Source organism: Meles meles, chromosome 4 (assembly GCF_922984935.1).
Source record: "Meles meles chromosome 4, mMelMel3.1 paternal haplotype, whole genome shotgun sequence".
In the NCBI taxonomy this organism is placed as follows: Eukaryota; Metazoa; Chordata; class Mammalia; order Carnivora; family Mustelidae; genus Meles; species Meles meles.
In genome coordinates this window covers 63807230-63827909 of record NC_060069.1, presented here as the reverse complement: position 1 = coordinate 63827909, position 20680 = coordinate 63807230, and the positions used below count along the sequence as shown (strand labels likewise).

The window sequence follows — 20680 nt, the reverse complement described above, 5'->3', positions numbered from 1 at the left end:
TTTAACCTTCTGAGTATTCCCATAGGCCTGAATTTGAAGGGGTCAGATTAAATCAGGGAAAGGTGACAAATTCATGTGTCTTGAGGTCAGGCATTTAATGCAAATGTATGAAGTCTGTGGGTGTGAGACAGTAAGGAATGGTTGCCTGTGGGGAAGGAGGCTGTGCCCTCATAAAGCCATTCAGATTCTAACATTTTAAAGCTGGACAAAGAAGTAAATTGTGTGGTGGGGGAGAGGGGAAAGCAAGAGGAGAATTAAATTTGGCCACTGTATTGAATGAAGTCTAAGGTCTTCCAATTCAATAGATGGTTGTAAAATTTTGTGACTATGTAAAACACTTAGAATTTGTCTAGCATCTGTTGAGCTCTATATGTGTTCCTTTTTAAGTAATTGAAGATAAGTAAGATAAAATTTTTCAATTTGAATTTCCCCTTTAATTGTACATTAGAATTAAGAGGAAAAAGTGATTTGACCATAAAATAGTTAAATGATTCAACAGTTTAATTTTCTGAGGTGTTTTTTATTGTTGTTGTTGTTGCTGCTTTGTTTTGTTTTTTAATCGATTGACCTGGAGTGAGAATTTTGAATCTCATACTGTAGTCCAAGAATAAAACCTAGCCTATAAATTACTGGTTAACAACTTCTCTACTAGTGAGTATTTTCACTAAAAAATCATGTAAGCATCTAAAAGAGAGTCTTACAACCTTTTTGTGACTAGTTTCATATTCTTTAAGGAGTGTTTAGAAGTTGTATTTTCTTTTGATTAATATTTTCATGAATATTTTAAAACAAATGTTATTTTATATGGAAAAATTAAAGTTGTAGTTAAATAAGTATATTTTCTAACATAATTTTCAAGATCCATCAGTTTTTGCTCCTTTTGTATTTTCCTTTTTACAGCAATGGCATATATTTATTTCTTTTTATCACCTTTACTGACTTTTAAATCTATATTTTAGCTGAGAAAATAAGTACATTTTATCAGATGCTAATGGCAATTAGGCAGCAAGCCTAGCGGAAGATGGGAAGTGGGCCAAGTCAATATACTCTGGAGGTCTTATCTATTCTCTTTGGCTCAATTTAAATCAGAATTTAAGTCTACAAGAAAATTGAACCCATGACTGTAGGGATCCATGTGTGTTATCTCAGTGACAAAGGGAGAATTAGAAGAAACCAGAATTTTTATACCTTTAGTTGGAATCTTCTAATAGTTTTTTCATTACTTGTAGAGCTTTTCATTTCAGGATCGTATGCATTTGTAGATCCATTCAAGTTACTTCATGTATGATTAATTTTGAGAGTGGGTGTATTGTGTGAGGCATGATTGTGTCTTTCAGCTAATTTTTTTCCAAGTGTTAGTATAACTGTTACTGTCTTTAAGATCTGTATCCTGAAATAATGTTTAAAATTTTCATTAGATGTTATAATCCAGCCATGTTGTAATGATTTTAAGTATTTAGTGTTCATTTCTTTGATAGCCAAGTCAAACCTGAAGTACTTAGTCATTAATACTCAAATGGATTAGAACTAGTTAGATCTGTTCCTTGACTGACCCAATCTGACATTAAAAGTATAAGATCTTTTTTTTACCCCAAAACACTCATGATGTCCTCTGATGAAGGCTCCAGGTATTGTGGAAAATAAGAATAAACACATAAGTGAAAACATTAGCAGATATAATTTAAGGTAAGCCAAACAAGGAGGTTTTCTAATGATGCTATCTCACATCCTATTATCTTGTTTTAGAGAGGCATTTAAAAAAATTACCAGCGTCATTAAAAATTTTCTTTATTATTCTCTTTAACGAATATATTCATACATGTTTATGAATAAATTCATGAATGTTTATCTTCAGTGCTTTAGTAACACATAGAGTATATGGACAAAGTAGATGTTTAGACAATAAACTCAATTATTCTTTTATTGTCTTTCTAGGCTTATAGAATTAATGACAAGAATGTCCATTCTATTGTTTAGATCACTGATACCCAACATAAAAACAAAGTAATGAAAACTCTAAATTAAGGTAGTTAATTGCCACCCTCCTTGTATGTATACCTCATCAGTGGTTCTGAAACTAAGAACCCTCAGATTTTAATTCATTTTATGCGACCAAATGCTTTGATACTCAACATAAGTTCACCTTTAGCATTTGACATTTGTTATGCAAGGCTTTCACATGAAGTGTTTAATTAAAATTAAAGTGCCATTGTTTTTAATAGCCCAGAAAAAATGGGTATGAATTAAATTTAAAAAAAAAAAGGGAGGGGCATGACAGTGGATTTAAGAATTCTGTAGCTCCTGTGTGAATACTGGAGTTGTTTGAAAAAATTTTATAAAACATTCTTATTATCAAAATCTAATTTAAGGTTTAATGATGCAGTAAAGTTGAGATGTTCACAAAGAAACCAGAATAATAACAGTAAAAATTTAGCCATAGCTTAGTACAATCTAACCAAAATTTTCTGGTCAATTAGATTTGATTGTGTTAAAGAGTGACAAACTACAAAAGTAATTAGAAATCAGGCATTGGTGAGTGGCTGGATACTGGAGCCTGTTAAAGGCATTTTTATGCTTCCTGAGGTTTGACACCCCTTCCTGGGTCTCTGTAAACCAAAGTACATGCAATTATCACACCCTTTATTTTTCTTGAGAAGGTTCTCACTAAACTGTTTAATAAATGTGATTTGTTCCAGAATTTACTCTCTTGCTTTTCTTAAGGGGCAGCCTTTGCTTAGGCTACAAGACTAATAATAATAATAAAAATAGGACAGTTAAATGACCTAACAGAAACATATATATGTAAAAATAAAACCTAGTATCATAAATAGCCTTATCACACTCAGTAGCTGTGCATTTCTAACCCAGTGGATTGATACAGAATCTTACCAATGCTCTAAGTCCTTAAATGAGAGAGATAGGGAAGAGTGCTGATGGCACCTTGAACTTGTCCTGATCTGCCCTTAACTACTCCCATAGCTACAATGTAATTTCATCTAAACAATGGTTTTCGTTAATCTCAGCATGAGATCAGCTTTGTTAGGAAAAGATTTGTAGTCTTTTTCTTATAAAGTACATTTTAATCAGTAAAAATTTTTGTTTGAGCTATATCATATACTTAACTAATATATAATTTATAAAATATTTTAAATATTACAAATATTTAAATTTTATTGTACTATTACTAATAAAAATAATTTTTCTATTAGAGTCTATCCTTAAAGCTGAAGTTATATTACTTTTTTATATTTTCTTTACAAATGCATTTCTCTCAGTACTCACTTGAAATAGCTTCCTTTCTAAAGAAATAGAAAATGGCAATATTCATGTAGGGAATAAGAAGTCAACCATTAAGAGCTAAGTGATATTTTAAAGGGGAAGACCTCAAATTATTAACTTTTAATTCTTTATTTAATTTAATATAATTTAATACAATTTATTTATTTGAGAAAGGATGCATGCACTCAAGCAGGGGAGGGAGCAGAGGGAGAGGGACAAGACAACTTTGTGCTGACCTCTGATCCTGATGTGGGGCTCAACCTTGGAACCCTGAGATCATGACCTGAGCTGAAATCAAGAATTGGGTCTTCAACCAACTGAGCCACCCAGGTGCTCCACTTTTTATTTTTATACAGATAAATCAATTGTTAAATATTTCTTGCCTAATTTCGTAAGTTTTTAAAAAGCTTTTTGCATATAGTTCTCCCTTTCAGAAAGTGGTCAATTTTCTCTTTCTAGAATTGCTGCTCCTCTTCTCTTCAATCTCCTGTTGGCTTTATAGGTATTTGGAAAGGTTTGATAACTATCTAGCTGAACTCCTATGACCTGATGTCATCTCAGTCTGCTACTCCTCCACCAAGTTGACCAGAATCCACATAATTGCTATTTAAACAGAATAGCATTAGAATAGTTAAAAGTGTCAATGAGTACTTTATTGGACTAATTGAACAAATAATATGTATGAAGTAGAACAATATTTTGTTTCCTTCTGTCTTCTGATAGAGCAATTAATTTTAACTATCACTTGAATTTTTATTGGATATTTAAATTTTATAGATGATTATGAACTTAAGATAAATTTGTAATTATAAATGGAGAATTTAAACACAAAAGAACTAAATAAACAGATGTTACCTATATTTAATGCAGAATAAGGATATATTTTTCTCTCCTATGATACAATAGGATATTTTTATTCTTTGTTTCCTTTTTTAATAACACTTCTCTTAAGTGTTTAAGTATTTGGGGAAGTATTTAGTGTCATACTAAAATTGAATATAGGTACATGTAACATTTACTTTGATTTGAAGCTTTGCCTTCATCAAGGCCTTATCACACTAATTCCTTATATCAGATTAGTGTGATAATACAGGTTAAATATCCTCTCAAACATTTTTTTTTCAGATTACTTTGGATTTAACTTAAAGCAGTAGTTATTTAGACTCATTAGAGTTAGATCCCAGATCTATTGATTCACTTAATATCTGCAGGCTTGTTCTGGCAAATGTGATGTGTCAACCCCGGAATTTTGCTTGTGTACATTTACCATATAAGATAGTCCTGTCAAAAAATATTTGTCATTTTTGAAAACTTCAGAGCACATTGAGTGGCAACATAAGTTAAACCTGTCTTCTTCAGGGACAGTGATTTTAAAGTACAGAGATGATATGAACTTGGATATCCAGTTAACATTGGATTTCAAATAAATCACATTTTTGGTAAAGAAATAGTCTTCTTTAACTTAGCTTCCCTTTTTTACTGATTTTTTTTTTTTTTTGGTAGGGGGTTATTTTACAGTAGTTTCTGAGTTTTTGTTTCAGCATTAACTCAGGTGCAATCAGTTTATTTCTAGATTTCTTATGGCCATTCAGAGTGCATCAGATTTAGAGAAACCAGCCGTAAATGTCTATTTTATTTCAATCCTTTTCTTCCTACCTTCAATGTATTTTCAGATTAGATAAAAACATTATTCTTGTCCCATACTTTCAAAATGAATTTATGGCAGGCCAAGATTTTCATCCTTTTGTATGGCCAGTAACAACAATAGCTCTCTTGTAGGTTCATGTCTAAGGAGAATATATAGCTTTATTTCTATAAAGTCCAAAATCTCATTAAGTACTCATGGACTTTTACATAACTGAAAAATGATCAAAAGCTTTCATTATAAAATCCTCAATTTCACAGTTAGGCAAAACATACATTCTTTGAGCGGTGTTGAATGTAGGGTTTGCAGGGCATTTAACAGGTAACATTTTTGCATTTTCTTTGGCCAGAAGTTTATAGGCTGATTGGGATTTGTCAAAATTTACATTCACATAGTCTGCCAAATATGTACATAGAGGAGTGTGGTAGTCAGAATAATGGCCCTGTGAGATGTTCAAGTCCCAATCCTTGGAATTTATGGATTTATTATGTTACATGACAAAAAGGGGATTAAGATAGAAGATGGAATTAAGTTTGCTAATCAGGTAACTTTAAGATAGGAAGAATATGGGCACCTGGGTGGCACAGTCAGTTAAGCCTCCAACTCCTGGTTTCAGCTCAGATCATAATCTTGGGATCCTGAGATCAGACCCTGCATTGGGCTCCAAAACCCTATGCTTAAGCTTGGCTTAAGACTTCCTCCCCCTCTCCCAGCAACCCCTCAACTCTCTCACTCTCAAATAAATAAATCTTAAAAAAAAAAAAGAGGAAGACTATCTTTGATTATCCAGGTGGCCCTATGTAATCACAAAACTTCTTTAAATACGGGAGAGGGAGGGAGAAGAGTCCATGTCAGAGTGATGTGATCTATGAGATTCAACAAGCCACTGGTTGTTTTGAAGATGTGAAGAGGCACAGGCCAGGATTGAAGGTGGCCTCTAGAAGCAGGAAAAGTCAAGAAAATATATACTCCCCTAGAATCTCCAGAAAGGAACTCAGTCATGTTACTACTTTGATTTTTAGCCCCAATGCCTTGATTAACCCAGTAATATTCATTTCAAGATCCCATCCTCCAGAACCATAAGATAATAAATTTGTGTTATTTTATGCTATTAAGTCTGTGGTAACTTGTTACAAGGCTATAGGAAATTAATGGGCAAAGTCTAGTTGTTATTTGGGTAAGATATCAATATTCTTTGTTTTATGTTTTCTGTGGTTTCATAATATCTTCATAAAAACCTAGAAGATTTGAAACTCCATTTTTCAAAACAAAGCCCCTAAGAACTAGAGAAAACATTTTGTTGCTGTGATTCAGTGCATCACTAAATATAATGAGAAAACTGTGTTTGTTAATCAGGTCCAGTTAAATCTGGTTTACACTATAATAGGTCAACCCATCTATTCAAAATTTCTCCTGTTGTTTGCCTACATAGCTGTAGTCTCTGAATCAAGAAATGTAGCTTTATTTATTTTTATAGAATAATCCAGTGGATCATAGGATGTGCATTTATTCTTGTGTGTGCCCAGAGGCTAATATAGTGAGTGTTTTGACTGAGCATTGATGTATTTTGGAGACATGGAAAAAAACCAAAATAAAACATATGACTGATTTATAAGTACTCAAATGTTTCATCTAGGACTAGTGAAATTTTGATTTCCTATGTGCTTTTCTTCCCCTTTTCCACCATGCCCATTCCCAAATTCCTTTCTGCCTATTGTATAAAATGCTCTGTCTTGGTTAAGTATCTCCCTAATAAAATTGCTTTCCTTTCTGTCATTAAAATAATACAATTGTCTGGGTTATACTGACATTGGTATTATAATCATTCTCATTTCATTATCTAAACTCTTAGAAAACATGGTCAAAGTATTCACAATGTTAAAAATTAAACTAGCATTGCCTCAACAGAAAGCATACAATTAATCCACAGGAAAGTGAAAGATGACTGTTAATGTTCACCATTACAATGCATTTAGGTCGCACATAGAAGTCACATCACTCAGTGCTGAAACAATGGATGTTTCATTTTTATGAACTGCAAATCACAGTTGCCAACCAGCAGTTAGGGAAAAAACAATGACAGTAACTACTGAGGATGGATAATCTATGTCCTCCCCATTTGAAACTAAATAGAGTGTTATTTATTGCTTCAATTTTTTGAGCTGCCATATGGGTTTTGTACTTTTCCCCTAACATTCTTTACCCATTGCTGAAAACCAGAATATTTTGCATCCCAAGGAGGGGTTTCCTGGGACATGGGGATTTTAGTACTCAAACCAGAGTAGTTCCAGGGAAACCTGAACCAGTGGTCATCCTAAAACCAGTATGTAGCTTTAAGATATAATTGATATTCAACATACCTAAAACATAGTCTCCTCATATGTGCTTACAATATATTTTCTATCTTGGTGTATTGCATTAGAACTGATCAAATCAGGAATGTATGAATCATCATATTTTTTTCTCTTAGTCCTTTTCCCAATAATTCAACGTTTCCTATGACATATATATTTTTAAAATATTTTATTTATTTGGGATAGAGAATGAAAGGGGGGAGCTGGGGGTTAGTAGCAGAGGGGGAGGGAGAGGGACAAGCAGACTCAGAGCCCCACACAGGTCTCCATCCCAGAACCCTGAGATCATGACCTGAACGGAAGGCAGATGCTTAACCGACTAACCACCCAGGCATCCCAGCACTATGACATTTTAAAATTCTTTTTTCATTTTTTGAAAATTAAATGCCTTCTCATGGTTCCAGAAATTGTACATGTGAAAAGATGGGCAGAGAAAAGTCTGTCTCCTTTTTACCTTGACCAGAGTCTTTCCGATTTCCACCCAGGTTAAAGTAGTTCTCACTGTTATTAGTTTCATATGCATCTTTATGAATATAAATGCAAATATAAATACTGTTTTTTCCTTTGTCTCCCTTGGCAATAATCACTGTGACTTGAAAATAAGAAGAATGGGCACCATTTAGCATAGTCAGAGGTTGTTAACAGTTCTGAAAATCATCTGGGTAAATAGTACCAGCTTACTACCCTGAGGGTAAAACGAAACAAAACAAAAAAACAAAACCTTGAATTAGGTCGTCCCTCTGCTCTGTAGGTATGGCTCCCTAGTTTTTGTGCTATATAGATTTTGGCTTTACCCTCTAGAAGGATCTTCCATTTCTATCTTCTTCCTTTTATATAAAGAAAGTAGTGGAAAGTATCCACTTATTGGTGGCTGAGCAGTTTTCCCTGCGTGTTTCCTTCCTAAAAGAAAGTTGGAAGCCCAGAGGTATTTAATATGTCTTCTCTAGTTATAGTCTCTTTGCAAATACAATTCTAAATATCTTTTGTCCCCACAGAGTGTCTGTTTCATCAGATGTATTTGACAAAGGCCATTTGACTCTCTAGGATATTCTGTGTATGCATTTACATCTTGAAGTCATCCGTAGTTAGTAACAGTTTTACCTCTTCCTTTTCAAAATATACATTTATAACTTCTTTTTCTTAATTTTCTTGGTTAGTATTTTTAGTTCAGTGTTAAGTAATACTGATAATGAGGGCTTCTGTCTTGTTTTTGATTTTGTTGGTCATGCTTCTGGTGTTGCTCCATAACATGATAGTGGCTTTTGGACTAAGCTGGATTTATTTTATCATATAAGGAAATTGCTATCAAAATCTGTTTTATTGAGTATTTTAATAAAAAATGGTTATTGAATTTTGAGAGGTGGTTTTTCAGCATTAAGACAATAAAATGTTTCTGAGACCCATTAATATTATAACACAATTTTGTTAAAAGATTTCCTAATATTAAAAATTCTTAATTCTTAGAATAAACCTCACTTAGTCATGATGTATGATTCTTGTTGTGTATACATTGATTAAATTTGCTAGTATTAATTTTTAATATTCATAAGTGATATTGATATGAGGGTTTGAGTGGGTATTTGCAATCTTTGTTTTACCAGGAGGTTTTCTTCTTTAACGATAATATGGAAAAAATCTTAGAAGCTTTAAAATTGTTTGATCTTTAGAGACTTAAAAATTTCCCCATGAAATCCTCTGGGATTGATGTCTTAGGGTTTACCTAAGACATTTTCCCCTATGTCTTCTATGTAAGACAGATCACCCTATTTCTTCTATGTAAGTCAATATTCAGATTTTCCATCTCTTCTGACATCAGTTTTACCAAATTATATTTTCTTAGAAAATTATCCATTTTATTTGGATTTTCAGATTTTTTTTCATTGTGTTTAGCAATATACTCTATTTTTAAAAATTTATTCTTTGGTTATTTTTCTTTTATAACTTATTTTTGTGCATATCTTTTTTTTTTACAAGATAGGTTCATTAATAATTTTTTCTTCCAAATAATCAGCTGTTGAATTTATTAATTCTATTATATCTTCAGTTTTCTTATCTGCTTTTTCTTTAATAATTTGTTCTGTTTTGTTTCATTGCAGTTTCCCATTCCTTTTCTAATTCTTATAATAGATTCCTAATTTATTTTTATTGATTTCTTTTATGGACAAATTAATGATTCTCCCCTGAGCAATGGGTTTAACTTTTAAGAACTACATTTTGCAGTGGGAGTTACATAGTCCATGCCCCCCCCAAAAAATATATATATGTGTGTGTGTGTGTGTGTGTATTTATATATAACGCATATATGTGTGTGTGTGTGTGTGTATAGTTATATAGAAAGGTATAAAACAGCATGACACGTTTTGCTGGAGCAAAACATTTCAATGCGATACTAGTCTAGATTAAACTTAGCCACATCACAGAAAACCTCTTTATAGATGTAATAGTATATACTCTGATATTAACTTTTTCCATGCATTTAATATTTGTGATATATAATTAATATGTATGTGTCTATTTGTGTTTTGTATATGTACACATCACTAACAATTTGCCAATAATTTTACTTTCTTGTTGATCCCATTTTCCTTTTAGGATTTTATTCTAAAATTAGTGAAGTGGGTTAAATGACCTTGTGAGTTTTGAGGTTTTTTTCTCCCTTATAATCTTAAAATGCATTTTCAATTGTTTTATTTAATTTATTTATTTTATTTATGGAGGGCAGAAGGCAGGTATTGCTTCCTAAAATCATAGTTTCTATGAATGTCTATGATATGTCCCACTGACCATTAGGGACACCAAGAAGGAATGGATAACACTATTGAAAGGTAGGGATGTGTGTGTGTGTGTGTGTGTGTGTGTGTGTGTGTGAGAGAGAGAGAGAGAGAGAGAGAGAGAGAGGAGTCTTCAAGTTGTTTACGTATGTACTCTCTTTGCCACTAGTCATACCTGTCCCAACAAAAGTGAATGCTGTGGACTAAATTATGTACCGTGGAATTCATAAGTTGGAGCTTTAGTTTCCAGTGTGATGGTATTTAGAAATGGAGCCTGGAAGGTAATTAGGTTTTGATGAGACATAACAGTGGGTAAGAAGAGACACCAGAAAGCTTCCTTTTCCACTCACATGCATCATGTACAAAGGGAGGTCCATGTGAGGACACAACAAGAATGTGGTTGTCTGCAGCCCAATGAAAGAGCCCTAACCGGAGCTGGACCTTGCTGGCAGCTTGATCTTAAACTTCCAGTTGCCAGAACTATGAGGAATATATTCCTGTTGTTGAAGCCACCCAATCTATAGTATTTTGTTATGGCAGCCTGAGTTCACTAAACCTGACATTTCATTTTACTTTTGTAAGCCTCTGCTAACTATGATGTCTTTTTCAAAGTAGTAAAAAAATAATGGTTTTTACCATTGTAGTGATTATAATGAGAGGCAATTTTGGAAAATGATTTTCTTTGGTCTAATACATATATTTTTTTTTTTACTATTTTATTTATTTATTTGACAGAGATTGAGATCACAAGCAGGCAGAGAGGCAGGCAGAGAGAGAGGAGGAAGCAGGCTCCCTGCCGAGCAGAGAGCCTGATGTGGGACTCCATCCCAGGACCCTGAGATCATGACCTGAGCCGAAGGCAGCGGCTTAACCCACTGAGCCACCCAGGCGCCCAAGTACATATGTTTTTTAAATGCATATCAAGAAAACATATAGACATATAGTAAACAGTATTGTGAGTTTATAAAGTGTAATAAAAAGATTTTGTTTCCAATTCAGAAATCATTACTTGATATGCTTAACTAAATCCTTTGATATTCATGATTCCTATGTGAATGAAGATTGAGGAAGTATTTCCACATATGCAAAATTACAGAACTTTTTTTTTATTATTAGACATTTTGACTTGCTTAACGTCAGATGTGCCTCAAAGTAAGTTGGGTTAGAATGTGATTATCATTAAAAGAGGTTGCTTTGGACCACTCTGGAAAACAGCATGGAGGTTCCTCAAAATGTTGAAAATAGAACTACCCTATGACCCAGCAATTGCACTACTGGGTATTTACCCTAAAGATACAAACGTAGTGATCCGAAGGGGCACGTGCACCCGAATGTTTATAGCAGCAATGTCTACAATAGCCAAACTATGGAAAGAACCTAGATGTCCATCAACAGATGAATGGATAAAGAAGAGGTGGTATATATACACAATGGAATACTATGCAGCCATCAAAAGAAATGAAATCTTGCCATTTGCGACGACGTGGATGGAACTAGAGCGTATCATGCTTAGTGAAATAAGTCAATCGGAGAAAGACAACTATCATATGATCTCCCTGATACGAGGACATGGAGAAGCAACATGGGGGGTTAGGGGGATAGGAGAAGAATAAATGAAACAAGATGGGATTGGGAGGGAGACAAACCATAAATGACTCTTAATCTCACAAAACAAACTGGGGGTTGCTGGGGGGAGGTGGGGTTGGGAGAGGGGAAGGGGGTTATGGACATTGGGGAGGGTATGTGCTATGGTGAGTGCTGTGAAGTATGTAAACCTGGCGATTCACAGAGCTGTACCCCTGGGGATAAAAATACATTATATGTTTATTTAAAAAAAAAAATTTGGAAGGGGAGGCGAACCATAAGAGACTATGGACTCTGAAAAACAACCTGAGGGTTTTGAAGAGTCAGGGGTGGGAGGTTGGGGGAACAGGTGGTGGGTAATAGGGAGGGCCCGTTTTGCATGGAGCACTGGGTGTTGTGCAAAAACAATGAATACTGTTACGCTGAAAAAATAAATAAAATGAAAAAAAAAAAAGAGGTTGCTTTGGGATTAAGACCTATAACTGTTTTTGTTTTGTTTTGTTTTGTTTTTGTCTTTTTTTCAGTCTTATCTCAAGGGATAGGGTACTCTCAATAATTGCATCTGAGGATGCTTTTTACATTTTATATCACTTAGTCCTTACTACCACTTTTTGTGAGAGGGTTTTTTTGTTTTTGTTTTTTTTGTTTGTTTTTTGTTTTTTTTTCAGCATAACAGTATTCATTGTTTTTGCACAACACCCAGTGCTCCATGCAAAACGTGCCCTCCCTATTACCCACGACCTGTTCCCCCAACCTCCCACCCCTGACTCTTCAAAACCCTCAGGTTGTTTTTCAGAGTTTTGTTTTTTTAAGATTTATTCTTTAAGAGAGAGAGCATGGGCACACTGGAGGGAGGGGCAGAGAGAGAGAGGAAGAGGAAGAGTGAGAATCCCAAACCGACTCCCTGCTGAGCATGGAGCCTGATCCTGAGCTCAAACGCACAACCCTCCCACCCCTCTCCAGGATCATGACCTGAGCGGAAGTCGAAAGTCAGACACTTATCCCACTGAACCACCCAGCTGCCCCTGTGAGGGTTTCACTATCTTTATTTTGCAATAACAAAACAGTAAAAATGGACAAGGGTGTTTTCCCAATTTATATAACTAGATTGTGGCAGAGTTGAGGTTTAAATTATTTCATACCCCTAAACATTAAGGGTAAGAATTTTTGTTGCTATTGATGGTGTTTTTTTGTTTGTTTGTTTGTTTTTCGTATGCGGCTAATGAGCTTTTCCATTAGGTTAGAAATCTGGTCAAACTAAGATCTAACAAAGTTGTTTTTCTCCCAGTGATGATAACTTTGATACATTTTTGTGAAGTACCAGGTATATTCTCTTTTTTTTTTCTTAGTACCAGGTATGTTCTTTAACGAAAAACTTAAAGTTTCTTCTGCTTTGCTTGTGTCCTAAACATACATTGTCTGCCTCTGAATAATCCAGTTCTGCAAATTGCCAAAGAATTTAGGACTAGGACACATGGGAAATTCTTAAGAGAAAGTGGACATATTTCCTATTCCCAATAACTATTAGAAATTATTTCCTTACCGTAATTACTTTATAAAACCACAAATTGAGTAATTAATTCTTGATTTCAAGAATCCCTAAACAATTTCATCAAAGACATTTACCTAATATATAATAAATAGCTAGAATTTGTAATCAAAATGTTTGCTTCTCCATAGTTCTTTTATTATCTGTAATTCCACTTGCTGATGTCTTCTCAAATATGAATCTGCATGGTCAGTTCTCTGCTGTCACAATTTCTGAACAGTAACTTTGTTCATAGGTCCATTGTGTAGGCATAGATTCTAAGTTTGTAGCCTGCTGTGTTTATTGATCTATTTCTTAATAATTCTGTATCAGGCAATCACACAATTCACAAATTGGGAGGGAAAAAACACATTACCCATGCATTTAGAGGTTCTACTAAGAATGTTAGCTTTCTCTGTTATGTAGAATGATTGTAAAGCACCACAGTGAGACTTTTAAACAAATCAGAATTACAGCTTTCTTGTTCTAAAATATAAATGTTTCTTTAAGGAATCACTTTGGTATTTGCCTAAGGTTGTTTTCCTCTTCAGTTTGAATAGGATATGAAATTTTCTAAGTCCAAATTAGGTGATTAGCCAAGCCATTTTCAGTAATGTTCAGTCTTTGCTCTCAAATGTGCTTTTTCCATTTCGTGGCCCTGCTGTGTCTGGACTTCTGCTATATATTCTGGGCCAGGCAGTATTCAGCTATTCTGATGTCACCTCTGCTCCATCTACTGGAATAATGATTTTTACTATGTATACTCTTTAGCAAAATCACTATTTTTATAGTGGCTTTTTAAGAAAGTTTGTCAAAAGCATGGTGCCTAAGAGCATTAAAGTTATTTAGTTAAATTGAAAGAACTCTGAGCAGAATTAAGATGAAACTATTAAATTAATCCTATTCTTTTATACCCAGATATATGCAGCCAGCACTGTCTTCTGTCATGGAAAGATAGAGCACTGCTTTGCATGGAGGGAGAAGCTGGTGCATGAGGGCAGGGAAGTAGGTGAATTTTGAAATAAAGCTGTTACTGCAGTGTCTGATTTGCTCAGATTCCTGATCGCACAGCCACGGTGAGCTATTTGTTCTCAGACATGCCCTGATCTCTCATGTCTCCTTGCCTTTGTCCATGTTCTTCTTTCTTCTTAGAGCCCCTTTCTCAATCCAGCTTACTTGGAAAACTTCGATCTCCTATTTTTCAAGGTTCCTTACAGTTCTTTTTATGTGTTTCCTGACACCTCAGGCTTAAAGAAAGAGCTCTCGTCTCTGTCTTCCTATGGTAACTCCAGTATATTTCTCTTTTAGCAGTTTCATACAAAATTGTCTATGTACATATGTCTTTTTCCATTGGACTCTATACTCTTTGTAGGCGATGCTATTTTGTTGCTGTTACTTATGATCAATTGTTTTTGCTAAAGAAGCAAAGTTCCAATACTTGGACATCACCTTGCTTGCAAAGTGCTTGAATTTAAGTACTCAAATCTAGAAAAGTTAAGGCAAAGCATCTTTGTTCTACATAAATATAGTTGTAGTATTTGGGGTCAGTAGCAACAGTGAAGCCAAGTGCAGGGATAAAATGGCTAAAGCAGCCAATGAGCAAAGCTGGGGTATAATTGAGGGAATGGATCGTGGTGAAGGGGTACTCTGGTTAGGTGCTTAGCCAGTCTTTGGTGACTAGACATGACTTAGGAGCATTTTGAAAGTAGAAGTCTGTGGCATGTGAGAAGTTCACTTTCTCTGACCTTTCTACAAAATATTTAGTCTGTCTTGTTCACCAGTGATTTTGCTGCCCAAGGATATTTTGGAGAAACAAAAAGTGATGCAATGGTTTTCCTTCAAGATTGACCTGGGGTGAAAGCAGAAATAACATGTTAGGAGGTTAGCAGGGCACCCAGTTTACAGTGAAAACCTTAATACTAGCTCAGTGAATGGCTTAATCAAGGAACGGAGAATGCATTCTTAGCAAAATGCAGGAGGAGCCAGTAAAGTAATTGATTCTAACTTTTTTTTTTTCCTCCAGAAATTGAAACTTCTTTAAAATTAGCAAGAGAGGGGAATGACACATAAGAACTTGAAGTGTTACCACCATTATTCTTTCCAGCCGCAGAAAGCAGAGGTGACCAAGCAGGGACCAGTAAAAGCCCCTGTCTTGGTTCCTCTTAGTCTTCAAAAAGAGACAACCACAGAGCCTTAGTTCTGCATTTTAGAATCTTTTCTTTCTCTCTTAATGAAATACAAACCTCCCAAGGATGTAATATATTTTATTTTTTCAAGGAGGCAGCATGATTTACTGAAAGATGATGGAGGTCTATGTTTGGATCTTTGTACCAACATTTTCTTACCTCTGTTAATTACCTTCAGCATAATTAATAGAATAATACATACAACTAAACTAAAGCCAGGGATATAATAAATGTTCAATTACCTTTCTTTTTTTTTTTATATTTTATTTATTTATTTGACAGAGAAAGATCACAAGTAGGCAGAAAGGCAGGCAGAGAGAGAGAGAGAGAGGAGGAAGCAGGCTCCCCGCGGAGCGGAGCCCGATGCGGGACTCGATCTCAGGACCCTGAGATCATGACCTGAGCCGAAGGCAGAGGCTTAACCACTGAGCCACCCAGGCACCCTCAATTACCTTTCTTTTTCCTCCTCTGTTGCCTGCGCTCTTGGAATAAGAAGTCATCAGCGGTATTCAAGAGGGCACGCTGAGAGTTGGTGAAGTACATGTAAAGGAGTATCCTCGAGACAGGGATGGGTACTTGAAGAGGGGAGCCTCCAGCTTAGAAAAAAACTCCCTCCTTTCCAGTTTTGCCTTGGGCTTGCCTTTGGGGTAGCCTTTTGCCGTGTAATTAGCTGCTTATAGCAGAAGGAATCCTATTCAGGAATGCAGCTTCATGCTCGCCCATTCCCAGTTTAAATTATGGAGTTTGCTATAGAGTGAATGTGCCCCCCTAAAATTCATATGTTTAAATCCTAATCCCCAAGGTGATGGTTTTAGGAGGTGGGACCTTTTGGTGGTGATTATGTCATGAAAGTGGAACCTAAGGATTGGAATTAATGCCGTTGTAAAAAAGAACCTAGAGAGTTAGCTCACCCGTCCACCATGTGAGAACACACACACAGGTACTGTCTATGAACCAGAAAGTGGGTCCTTACCAGACACTAAATCTGCCAGCACCTTGGGTCTTGGATTTGATCTTAGAGTTTCTAGTCTCTAGAACTGTGGGAAGTTTCTGTTGTTGGGATGAGTCCTGGGTGATGAATCACTGGATTCTGCTCTGAAACCAGAGCTGCATTGTATGTCAACTAACTTGAATTTAAATAAAAAATAAAATAAAAAAGTTGTTTATGTTGTTTATAAGTCACCATTTGTGGTTTTTTGTTATAGCAGCCTGAATGCACTAAGAGATATTTCTAGATTGTTGAATCACTTAAAGGTCTTATAATGTGGTTAACTATTCAGTCTGTCTAGGATGGTTTTAATAGCTTTTCATTTACATCATGAAAAAGTGATACTTTTTTTGTCCTGCATCACTTTATTAAAAATATAAACATTTTATGGTAAGATTAATTGCTTGTTTCTTACTGGGTCTTATCCAGACTGTTTTCTTTATTTATAAAATTCTTATGTATAATTTATAATAGGTTTTAGAAAAATGTGTGCACAAATAATGCCAGCAAACATTTAGTGATGATAGTTTCATCCACATATTTTTTTTTCTTTTGTCAGTAGAAAGCATAAGATTTGTTTCTCAAGAAATTTAGAATTAACTAGAAAATCTGTTCTACATTTATGCTATCAAAATTATTTGTATATTTGACAGCTGGGATTAGTCTACTATTTGCATTATTCCATAATGGCTGCTCTCAATGCTATGCTGTTAATTTGCATTCAGTAAGTTTATTTGGAATGATTCAGATGTTTTAAATGTATTTGTTTTTAGACAGAGGAAAAAAAGGATCATGTATCCTTTTCACAATTTACATAAAAGATCCAGATGCAAGTTTATTTGCTTGTGCAAATTCTTCCCATGCTTTTTAAGAGACAGAATTCTCATTTCCCACCCAGATTAATTTGAACATGCTGTGTTGCGTTCTTAATGGGTGAAGGTGCTGTTAGTTACAAAGATGCTTATGTTTCCTCAAAGTCCCTTGTTAGCTCTTGGAAAAGAGGAGTATACAAAAGGTAGAAGCAGGAATTGTGTATACTACAAACATTGATAGCTTAGAGATTCCTATAACTTTCCCTTTCCAATCTCAGACTCTAAATCCTTTCCACAGTAGCACACACTGTAGTCTGACACCTGGTTTCACATGTCATATTATCTTAAAGCCCTTCTACTTCTAAAGAAAATAATTGTTCTAAGTGAATGATGCTGTACCAGAATTCATTTTCAATATTTCAACATTTGCAATATCTACTTTATAATGATAACTGAATTTGATTATTCTGATGTGAAAAATTCCATGGAGCTCCTGTTTATGGATTATCATATTAAAGCTCTTTGATATTATTTAAATTGATGATGTTTGGAAAAAGTAATTCACCTGCAAGTCTTCGTGGTAACTAGAAGCCAGTAAGCTATTTGTAAAAAAAGCAAAACAAAAACACCAAAAAACTAAATCTGGAATAAAAGATATTTTAACATCTTATATTAGAAAAATATCAAATTAAAACTTACTATATGACATGTAAAATAGATTATTTACAACATCCTAGAAGCAAATTTTGAGAGCATCTGCTTGTATTATGTGTAAATTATTATATTTTATGATTTATATTTATGTTTGAATTTATATTTTAAATTCTCTGTCACATACCATACTTTGCTGGTATATATGTTTCCTTCTTAAAAAAAGCTGCACATCTCTGGATCTATTATGTTCAATATTATACCTCTGAATCTATAGTAATATGTCAAGTATTTTTTAAAGCCCTTCTGAATTTTTTTTAATGAAAGAAAACAATATATATCTTTCAATTTATTTTGGATCTCATATGTACTTTTTGAATAATTTATGTGGGATCTTATATATACCTATTGAATATTTTAAAATGACTTTGAGGTCATTTTGGTACATGAAAACATTTTTCATTTTAAAGTCTTATATAGAAAATGTAGTAATTAAAAATCTTTTATAATATCAAGAAACGACTGTGACATATTTTTGAAAGAAAATAATTTGTAACTTAGTATATTGTGAAAGTTCATGAGTTTTTTTCTCATGGGAGCTGGTAAATGAAGGAGAGGGTGGTAAATTGCAAAGAGAGAAGTTAAGAGTCACATAGTTGAAACAGTTTTTAAATTCACCATTGCAACCATTTGAAATTAAATGTCCTACTGAAAAAGATTGGGAGTTCAGTAAAATCTCTTACCTTATTTGTCTCATATTTAAATGCTGAGAGAAATCATTGTTGTGCAATTGTAGTACTATTGCCAGGAGATAGGGTCATTTTTCTTTCATTCAAATCTTGAAATGATTATTCCGGATTCTGTAATTTCCTGGATAGATTACTGCCACTTGTCCTTCTTGCATAGCCCACCTGACAAAGTACAGTTTAAGCTTTTAATTTTTGGCAAAATGGAATTTTTGCCTTTTTGTTTTGTTTTGTTTTAATAAATACCTGAAAATTACAGTCTAAAGATAAGTTGAGATATTTACATTACTTCAAATAGCATATCACAAGTAATACTTATGCTGTATTTCTGATTGTAAACAAGATGTGATATGGCTTTGATTCAGTTTGTCTTCCTGAACTTCAGAGTCAAATTTCTAAAGCTTGGCACGAGAAGTAAACTTGAAATAAGCATCACTTACATGTGCAAATCGGGTAATTGCTCACACAGCTACCTACCAATTAGTCACTTATTGATGCAATTAGCCGGATGTACAGCTAATTTGGGGTAAAGAAAAAATATGTCAGTTCAAAATGAGAACAGACTAAAATTTGGCTTACTGGTTAGTTTCACTTAGGATAAATAGTCCTTATTATCAGGCAAATAATAGTTCAAGCATAAATTTAGATACTGAAGGTAGTACCTAAAAATATTATCAATTGTTCTGGTTCCAAATAGTTGGTAATTCTTGATCTGATCTTGTAAGTAATGATTTCTTTGAGAAAATATGGGTCATTTTTATGCTGCCCTCTCATTTATTTATTTGCTTGTTTTTTAATTTTAGCTTTGAGGTATAACTAAACATAAAATTAAACATAAAAGTGTACACCATTCACCTGTAGAAGGATGTTTGGGTTGCTTCCATATCTTGGCTGTTGTAAATAATGCCAAAAAACCCCAGGGTGCAGATAATTCAAATATCTTGTTTTCACTTATTTTTGATATATACACAGAACTGGGTTTGATATGTAATATGGTGGTTCCATTTAATTTTTTGAGGAACGTCCATATTGCTTTCCATACTGAGCATATCAATTTACATTCCCCAAAACCATGCACAAGTATTTCCTTTTCTCCACATCTTCACCAACACTTGTTATCTTTGTTTTTTGGGTTTTGCTCATTTTTAATTAACATATAATGTTTTATTTCTTTCAGGGGTACAGATCTGTGATTCATCAGTTTTACACAATTCACAGCACTCACCATAGCACATATGTTCCCCAATGTCCATCACACAACCACCCCATCCCTTCCACCCCACTCCCCTCTAGCAACCCTCAGTTTGTTTCCTGAGATTAAGAGTCTCTTATGGTTTGTCTCCCTCTCTGGTTTCATCTTGTTTCATTTTTCCCTCCCTTCCCCTATGACCTCTGTCTTGTTTCTCAAATTCCTCATATCAGTGAGATCATATGATAATTGTCTTTCTCTGACAGACTTATTTCACTTAGCATGATACCTTCTAGTTCCATCCACATCATTGCAAATGGCAAGATTTCGGTATTTTGATGGCTGCACAGTATTCCATTTTGTGTGTGTGTATGTGTATGTGTGTATGACATTTTCTTTAACCATTCATTTGTTGATGGACATCTAGGCTCTTTCCATAGTTTGGCTATTCTGGACATGGCTGCTATAAACATTCAGGTGCATGTGCCCCATCAGATCATGACATTTGTATCTTTAGGGTAAATACCCAGTAGTGCAGTTGCTGGGTTGTGGGATAGTTCTATTTTCAACTTTTTGAGGAAACTCCATACTATTTTCCAGAGTGGCTGCACCAGCTTGCATTACCACTAAATGTAGGAGGGTTCTCCTTTTTTCCTCACCCTCGACAACACCTGTCTTTTCCTGACTGGTTAATTTTAGCCATTCTGACTGGTGTGAGGTGGTGTCTCACTGTGGTTTTGATTTGTAGTTCCCTGATGCCAAGTGATGTGGAGCACTTTCTCCTGTGTCTCTTGGCCATTTCAATCTTCCTTGCAGAAATGTCTGTTCATGTCTTCTGGCCATTTCTTGATTGGATTATTTATTCTTTGGGTGTTGAGTCTGATAAGTTCTTTATAGATTTTGGATACTACCCTTTATCTAATATGTCATTTGTGAATATCTTCTCC

At 34.5% G+C, this 20680-nt stretch overlaps 1 protein-coding gene across 1 annotated transcript in view; it reads left to right on the top strand.

Moving 5' to 3' along the window:
* NAALADL2 (N-acetylated alpha-linked acidic dipeptidase like 2) overlaps window positions 1-20680 on the top strand; it is a 1427879-nt gene that overhangs the window by 343596 nt on the left and 1063603 nt on the right. The window lies entirely within an intron of this gene.